Here is an 8,341-nt window from a genome sequence, read left to right on the forward strand (position 1 = left end):
CTGAGCTACCCAAGAAGCTTCAAGAATACCCAAACCCTCGTGAGGAGAAGATCAATCTAGCTGTACATCAGCAACTCATTAGGGAAGCTCAGTCAATACTTGAGGGACCACCACTACCTATTCCTCGGGGCCCAACCTCTCTTAAACCAACATTAGAAACCATACCAGAAGTGTCATCAAGTCGGGAAATGAAAAGTGAGCTCATTTCACAAGCTCATAGCGAAAGGTCTGCACCAATTGACACCCAATTGACAGGGGGTAATCTGCCACCACCTAGCCTTGTCTTCCCATGCAATGATGAAGTTATTGATGCTAATGAGGACATGGCAAATGAGATGTGGGCTGCAGTTCATGAGAAAGTTCATGAGAACATGTCTTCTATTAGCTCGCCTCCATTCTCTGAGGTGGATTTTACCAGAAGCACGGAAAACAACTTTGGACGCCCAAGCATCCAGGAGAAAGTTCAAACAATTGTTTCTCCTAGAAGTAAGCATACAATGAAAACCTTACCATCATATCTGGGAGAATATGAGAATTGTTCTCAAACCTTGAGGATACCCTCCATGCATAAAAGGTTGATAAAGGAGAAAGATATGAGTATGGTGCAAGCTATTTTGTCAGCACCAGTGGCTTGTACCTTACCTTTGCTTGATTTGATAAAAATTCGACCTGAGTTGTGGAATGATATTGCCACATGTTTGTCAGAGCAGGTATTGCTACAAAAGGGTCACCACCCCCATGAGTGTACTATACACCCTGAGACAAAGCATGTAATGCCAGTTCCTATCAACAAAGTAGGAAAATTTTGTGAAGACGATCAGGGAAATGCTACCCTCCCATTAGAAGTGCGAAAAGTATCTTCAACTGCAATATTTGATAGTGGCGCAGGAGTGGGCATTGTGACAAGGTCCATTTGGGAAAAGTGGGGCAAACCAGCTATTAGGAGTACCAGGATGCGCTTGCAGCTAGCAGATGGAAGCTTAGAACATCCCCTTGGGTTGCTTGAGAACATATTGGTCACCTCATGTGGGATTGAATATGAGCATACCTTTGCAGTAGTGGATTTTGGAAAACATCCAAACTATGAAGTGATATTGGGTAGACCATTCATGCGACAATTTCAAATGATTCAAGATTGGGGATACAATTACTTGTACCTCCGACATGATTCTGTCATCACAAGGGTCAACCTAAGGAATCACTCATATCGTGATGTAACAAGGTCTCCAATAGATGAGTTTGATTCTGCTTCATCTGAGGGCTCAAGAGTTACATTATCAGAGGGGCGAGAAGATCTATGGATGTGCGGAGCCTCATGTAGGGATTTCAACACTGAGAGACTTAAGGGTAATCGAAGTGTATCAGATGAGGCATACATTCCACAACCCTTCCCTGAGCATTTAATTGATCCATTAGAATGGAGTCATGTCCTTGCAACATTATCGACATGTGCTTTACCGAAGCCAATTCAATTTTGTGACTCAGATGGATATGATATTATTCCTCTACGAATGGTACAAACACGTGCCCTTTTAAATGATTTGTACTATAGAGATACATCCACAACAGCTATGCATGTCGAGGAAGTCTCAGTAGAGGATTTGACACTCGAATCTGCTAATGATGCTGATAAGGAAGATGGCTGGGACTCTGATTTTAATAATGAGGTGACAGTCCTTGAGGAAGAGTTAGGAAAGGCACGCCTACTCTTGAGAGGAAGGGAGGTTCAAGTAGAGATCCCTAGAAGCCGACCTAAACAAAAATGCTGTAAGAGCCATAAAAAAGTCCGTAGACAAGATGAGCATGAACAACGTGAGAGACTACAAAAAGAAAAGGAGGAGTCTAAGAGTGAAAACTCTCGACCACCACCTCACTTCTCAGGAAAGAATGAATATCTATACTATGTCCAAGCACAAGACAGTATCAAAGACCAAGTCAAACGATCAGATGGATTCCAAGCAGGGGAAAAGCTAACAACTGTTAGCAAAAATCGTAAAAAGACGAAGAAACAAAAACCAAAACTCAAGTCTAAAACCGATTCAAAAAAGAGTGGGGGAAGTGCAAAGACAACGGTTGAACAAAAAAATCTGATGCAAGATAGCAAAGGAGAGCTCAAAACCGCATGGTCTTCAATGAGTGAAGACTCAAGTGGACAAGAACAAGGTTTAAATGTTCCTCCCAATTTCACACAGTACACTCTTCAAGATCGGAAGATTGTTCTTCAACAGCCCATGCGTCAAAAACCAAGCGTGCCAGGGATTTCATACGATGGTCCAGAGGATGCAAAAAAGATTGATATTGCTAAGCCAGGAGAAGAGCCTCGCTATGTGTGGATTGCCACAGACTTGTCCTTAGATGAGGAGAAGTTATTAATACAAACAATAAAGGAGTATCGTGATGTTTTTGCCTGGAGTTATAAAGACCTCAAAGGAGTTGATCCAAGCATATGTCAACATACAATTCCATTGCGAGAGGATGCAAAACCCTCCAAGCAACGTCCTTATACCTACAATGAAAATTTTGCACGGAAGATAAAGGAAGAAATAGACAAGCTCTTAGAGGCAGAATTTATCTATGAGATTGAACACACTGAATGGGTCTCCCCTATTGTAGTGGTGCCCAAGAAAAATGGAAAACTTCGAGTATGTGTAAACCTCAAGAAGGTAAATGCAGCTACTGTGCGTGATCATTACCCACTTCCAATCACGGATCATGTTCTGGAACGAGTTGCAGGGAAAAAGGCATATAGTTTCTTGGATGGATTCTCCGGGTACAACCAAGTGTCAATTGATCCAAAGGATCAACACAAGACAGCCTTTGCTACTGAAGATGGCATCTTTGCCTATCGTGTTATGCCATTTGGTCTAACAAATGCACCAGCAACCTTTCAGCGGTTAATGAGTCATGTATTCAAGGAGTACCTTAGGCAATTTCTTGAGATTTTCATGGATGATTTATGTGTTCACTCACAAGAGCGTGATGATCATATAGAACACCTGAGACTTGTGTTTCAAAAGTGTCAACTTTATCGTATATGCTTGAATCCTGACAAGTGCAAATTCATGGTAAGACAAGGGAAAATTTTGGGCCATATTGTTTCTCGCAATGGGATTTCAACAGATATGGATAAAATTGATGTCATTGTCTCATTACCTCGGCCTATCAACCCTAAAGGGGTACAAACATTCATGGGACATTGTGGCTATTACCGTAGATTCATCTACATGTATGCTGTCCTAGCCAGACCGTTATATGCTCTTCTTGTAAAGTTTAATTGGACGGATGAGTGTGAGGAATCCTTTGAAAAGTTGAAGCAAACATTAGTGACTGCACCCATTTTACGGGCACCAGATTGGAACCAAATCTTTCATGTCCATATTGATGCTTCCAACTTTGCAATTGGATGTATTTTGGCTCAATCGGGAGAACACAATAAGGATTTCCCAATCTCATATGCTAGTCGACAGTTGAACAATGCTGAGAGGAATTACACCACAACAGAAAGAGAAGGATTGCCCATGATATATGCAGTGAAAAAGTTTCGCCATTACCTTTTGGCAAACAAATTCATATTTTTTGTGGACCATCAAGCATTGCTATATTTGGTGAATAAACCTTGTGCAACTGGAAGGATAGTAAGGTGGTTTATCATCCTTCTTGAGTTTGATTTTGAAGTTGCAGTTCGAAAAGGAACAACTCATCTAAGAGCAGATCATTTGTCTCGAATCACCTCTGGCGAAGCTCCTGTGGGTGTGGATGATGATATGTTAGATTCAACACTTTTCCTTGTAGAGACAGCTCCTAGATGGTCTGAATCCATTTTAGAAATTTTGACAAGTGGGCAGATACAACTAGCGGGTCCTAATGTGGACCTATGGCGACCATTCAAGCTAATCTCAGGGAGATTATATCGTCAGGGTAATGATGGAGTGTTGAGGCTTATACCTAACCCCGACCAATATGAGGAGATCTTGGAATGGGCACATGCGGGTATCGATGGAATCCATGCATCAGCTACCACTTGTGTGCGACGTATATCTCAAGATGGGCAATGGTGGCCTACCATGCATGCAGATGCTGAAACATTTGTTCGTAACTGTGCTTCATGTAAAATTCAGAAGCCAATTCATAATGTCACATTATTCCAAATTTCAACTACACCAAGTTGGAGTAAGTATATTGTGGACTACCTTCAACATGGTCATACGGATCAAACAATTCCTAAACATCGAAAGCAGGCTATTAAAATTGAAGCGGCAAACTATATGCTAATAGAGGGCCAACTCTACAAGAGGGGCAAGGATGGCAACTTACGCATGTGTGTATGTGAAGCTGACTATCTGAAAATCTTAACTCATGCACATGCAGGTGTTGGTGGTGGACACTTTTCTGGCAATACCACAGCTAAGTTGATTAGGTGGTCTGGGCTTTGGTGGCCAACCTTACAAATGGATGCCGAAGAATATGTGAAACGTTGTGACGATTGTCAAAGGACCAAACCTCCCATCACAAAGGACAATATGCCATTGCGGCCTATGTTAAGCACACGTGCTTTTGCAAAATGGGTATTGATTTTGTCGGTCCCATTAAACCTCCAGCTCGTAACACGCATGCAGAATATATTATAGTCGCAACCGACTATTTGACTAAATGGGTAGAGGCAAAGGCAACAGTCAAAAATGATGCCAGAACCGCAGCCAAGTTCTTGTATGAGTACGTGTTTACACGCTATGGCTTACCTATTGAGATCGTTAGTGATCAAGGTGTACACTTTGTAAATGAAGTCATAGAATTTTTGCTTCAAGAATTTATGGTAATTCACAAGCGTTCTGCACCCTATCATCCCCAGACCAATGGACAAGCAGAGAGTACTAACAAGATTCTCTGCACAGCACTCACAAAGATTGTTGAGGGACATAGGACTGATTGGGAGCAAAAGTTGCACTCAGTTCTCTGGGCATATAGGACAGCCTATAAAACATCTGTGGGCACAACCCCATTTGAACTTGCTTTTGGGCTAGACGCAATTCTTCCCATTGAATTTCTTGTACCTACTCTACGAGTAGCTAAACAATTGGATTGGACTGGTCATGAGCTTTCACAATGCGTTGACGAATTGGAAAAGCTTGATGAGACCCGCTTATTGGCAGTAATGGGGATGTATGCCGAGAAGAGGAGACAAAAGCAATGGTATGATAGGAATGTAACAACTGGCCGATTCAAAAAAGGAGACCTGGTTCTCTTGTACACACTTAAGAAGCATAAGAGAAAGCTCAAAAAACGTGGCCTAGGACCGTTTGTGATTAATGAGCTTACTCCAAGTGGTGCAGTGCGTTTAGAGACACTAGACGGTGAGCAAATGCCTAACTTCATTAATGGAAGTCGTCTCAAGAAATACAATGAACCATTAACTGAAGCCATGCTTCAACAGATGCATGCTGCACAAACACGGAAAGAAGCACTTGACCTACTTAAACGTCAGGCTCAAGAGGAGGCTAAAGCCAGAGTTGCAAAAGCCAAGGAGCGTCGCAAAGCTTCTATGTTAGCCATACAGTTGGCTACTGATGAGCCATATGTCGAACCATTCAATATTCAAGTGTGCCTTCATCTTCATGAGACTACCTACTTTGTCTCTGCCTTAATTGACTCTGGTGCAGATTATAATGTTCTCTCGTTTGACACCTGGATAGCCTTGGGTCAACCACCACTTGTGCAAATTCCTGTGGACCTACGAAGCTTCTCAGGAGAAGATAACCCTATAGAGGGAAAATGTGTCATTATGATGACCATTCAGGATCACCAGATGTCAGTGTCCTTTTATGTGGCACGTAAGTCCAAGGCAGTAGTAGAGGTTGTTCTCGGTAGATCGTGGTTAAGTGCTACCAATTGCTCATTAGATTGGAAGAATAGACAATACAAGTTGCAAATTGATTCTGATTGCATCTTGGGATCTGCTACACCACGAGCTTTATCGTGTCAAAGGGGTAATGTTTCTACCTTACCCAACCCACAATCAAAATCTGCTCTTGAAGCTCCAAAACAAATGATGTGGATAATTGATGAGTACTCAAGTGAGGGCCATGGCTGGCATGTTCCAACTACTCTAGTTGCTGCTCAAAGAAGGCCAGGTAAGAAGGAATTATCAATGTGGCTACCCAAAGATGCGTACAAACTTGTACCATCTAGTCCAGTTGCTAAGCCTCTTAAGAAGCACATCATTTCCAAGCCCAAACCTCGGATTGTTACTCGATGGGTCCCAAAAAATGTGCTCAAAGCACAAGGCTATTATGAGGGTGCAACAGCAATTTGGCTTCCAAAATGCCATGCTTTGACAGGGGTAAAAGAGTGTTTCAGAAAGATTCCAAAAGCCACAATTGATTGTCCATATCAGTGGGTGCAAAAGAAGTCAACACAAAATCTTCAAGAAAGGAAAGGTGGCTGTGATAGCACCTACAAAACTACTTGTGTTGATCTTCCTAAAACATGTATTGAAACACCGGTTGTCCCGATTTCTCCTTGTAACACAATTCAACCATCAACTTGTGTACCTACGACAAGTCCAAATGTGTCTCATTTGAGCATAGATTCTAGCATTTCAATGCCTAAAACCTCTTATCTTGCTCAAATTCCAAGACAATTGCTAAAGTGTCCACCTCTTAAAAAGGATATACCAAAAACTAAAGATAAGGCATTAACACTACAATTAAAGCTCTTTGGTAAATCAATGTTTGAATAATGTAGTTCCTTATGCCTTTAAAAGATGTGTTTTCTTTGAGATAATCTTGTTTTTGATTGGAATTGTCATGATGGATATGAGTGTTCTAAATTTCATTGTTCTACGTCCAGATAACTCCTGATGGATATTTGGCGTGATACATGTCCACCATGCATTGACCCCGATAGTACTCGACCAGATCATCGCGGGGGTTATAGTGCTCCTCCATTTCAAACACATTCTAGGTACTTCTATGCTCCCTTAGGTGAAAGTTGCTGTGGGCATCACTTTGTCACATTATTCTATCAACAGCATCACCCATTTCCACATTGTCAAGAGTGTGCACGGCTTGTATTAGAAGAAGCTTCACATATTTGTTGGATATGCCGCTCTTACTTTAGACGATATGGCACGGGCTTAATGAAGCAAATTGTGGGAGTTACACCCCAACGCCATAATCTTCTTAATGTGAGAATACCAGAGAGAGGACCACATCAGCGTAGATTACCTGAGGAGGTTCAAGCACAACAATGGAGGGATACAAGCCTAAATGACTTGCAACCACCGATCTTGCAAGCCCTCCTTCCCCAAGCCTCCACATGTCAATATTGGATCAATATGAGTACCTACATTGCGCAGTTCCAAAATCGAAACTGTCTGATTAACCTTCCCATAGAACCAATGCCATACTTTAGTGAGGAAGCACTCCTTCCTCTACCACCTTCTCCAGCGGGCGCGGCAGGTTTTTGTGAGGGGTTGTCTCTGCATCCTGAGGAAATTGATACCATCTTTCCAGCAGACGAGGACACGGATCCACCACCAGCGCAAGGGTAAGTTCAACGACTCCACAATAAGATCGACAAGCCAGGGCACTTTTCTCCCACTGGGTTTTTCCCCTCGGTTATATTCGGTGTTTGGCACCAATGGCAAATTTTATTTTCTTTCTTTTCGTGTTTGTTAATAAAAATTTTACAGAAATCTCCGTAAAAAACAAGAGCATCAAACACGCCCCAATAGTCCACCTATCGTGCAAACAAATTAGGAAGGGGGGAGACATGATACGCCTACAAAGATCAAGGAGGAGCAATCTGCACAAAATCAGCAAATGCATCAATGCAAACGAACAACATCAACAGGGCACTACAACAGGTGTATTCAAATCTTAATCTTCATTTCTTTATGTGCTCTTATCTTTCGAATATATGGTTTGCATGTTCACACAATGTTGGCTGGTTTAAGTTTTTGATTAGTTGTTAAAATATGGTGAGTGAATTCTAGACTCTTAGAAGACTTAGTAAAAGATATTTCTATCTAAAGACAGTGTAGGATATATACCAAGGGAGTATGCCAAGTTCTTATGCTTTCAAGGTATATTAGTTATCCCTAGTGGTGGCTACCTCTTAGATATGGGCTAGGTGCTAGGAGGAATAAAAAATTTACGAAAATATACCCCAAATATATATATATATATATATACAAAGTAAATTGAGACATGAAGTGTCTACCGCTGTGTGAAATGCTTGGTAGGACCTGGGGTTGTCTTAGCACCTTGGGGCCGATGCCTTGGTTTCCATGGGGTGAACACTGATGTCTAGAAGCTGCAGAAAAAGACCTTTGAGGAATCTA

Source organism: Cibotium barometz, chromosome 32, assembly GCF_041138505.1.
Source record: "Cibotium barometz isolate CiBa-2024 chromosome 32, ASM4113850v1, whole genome shotgun sequence".
NCBI classification, from domain to species: Eukaryota; Viridiplantae; Streptophyta; class Polypodiopsida; order Cyatheales; family Cibotiaceae; genus Cibotium; species Cibotium barometz.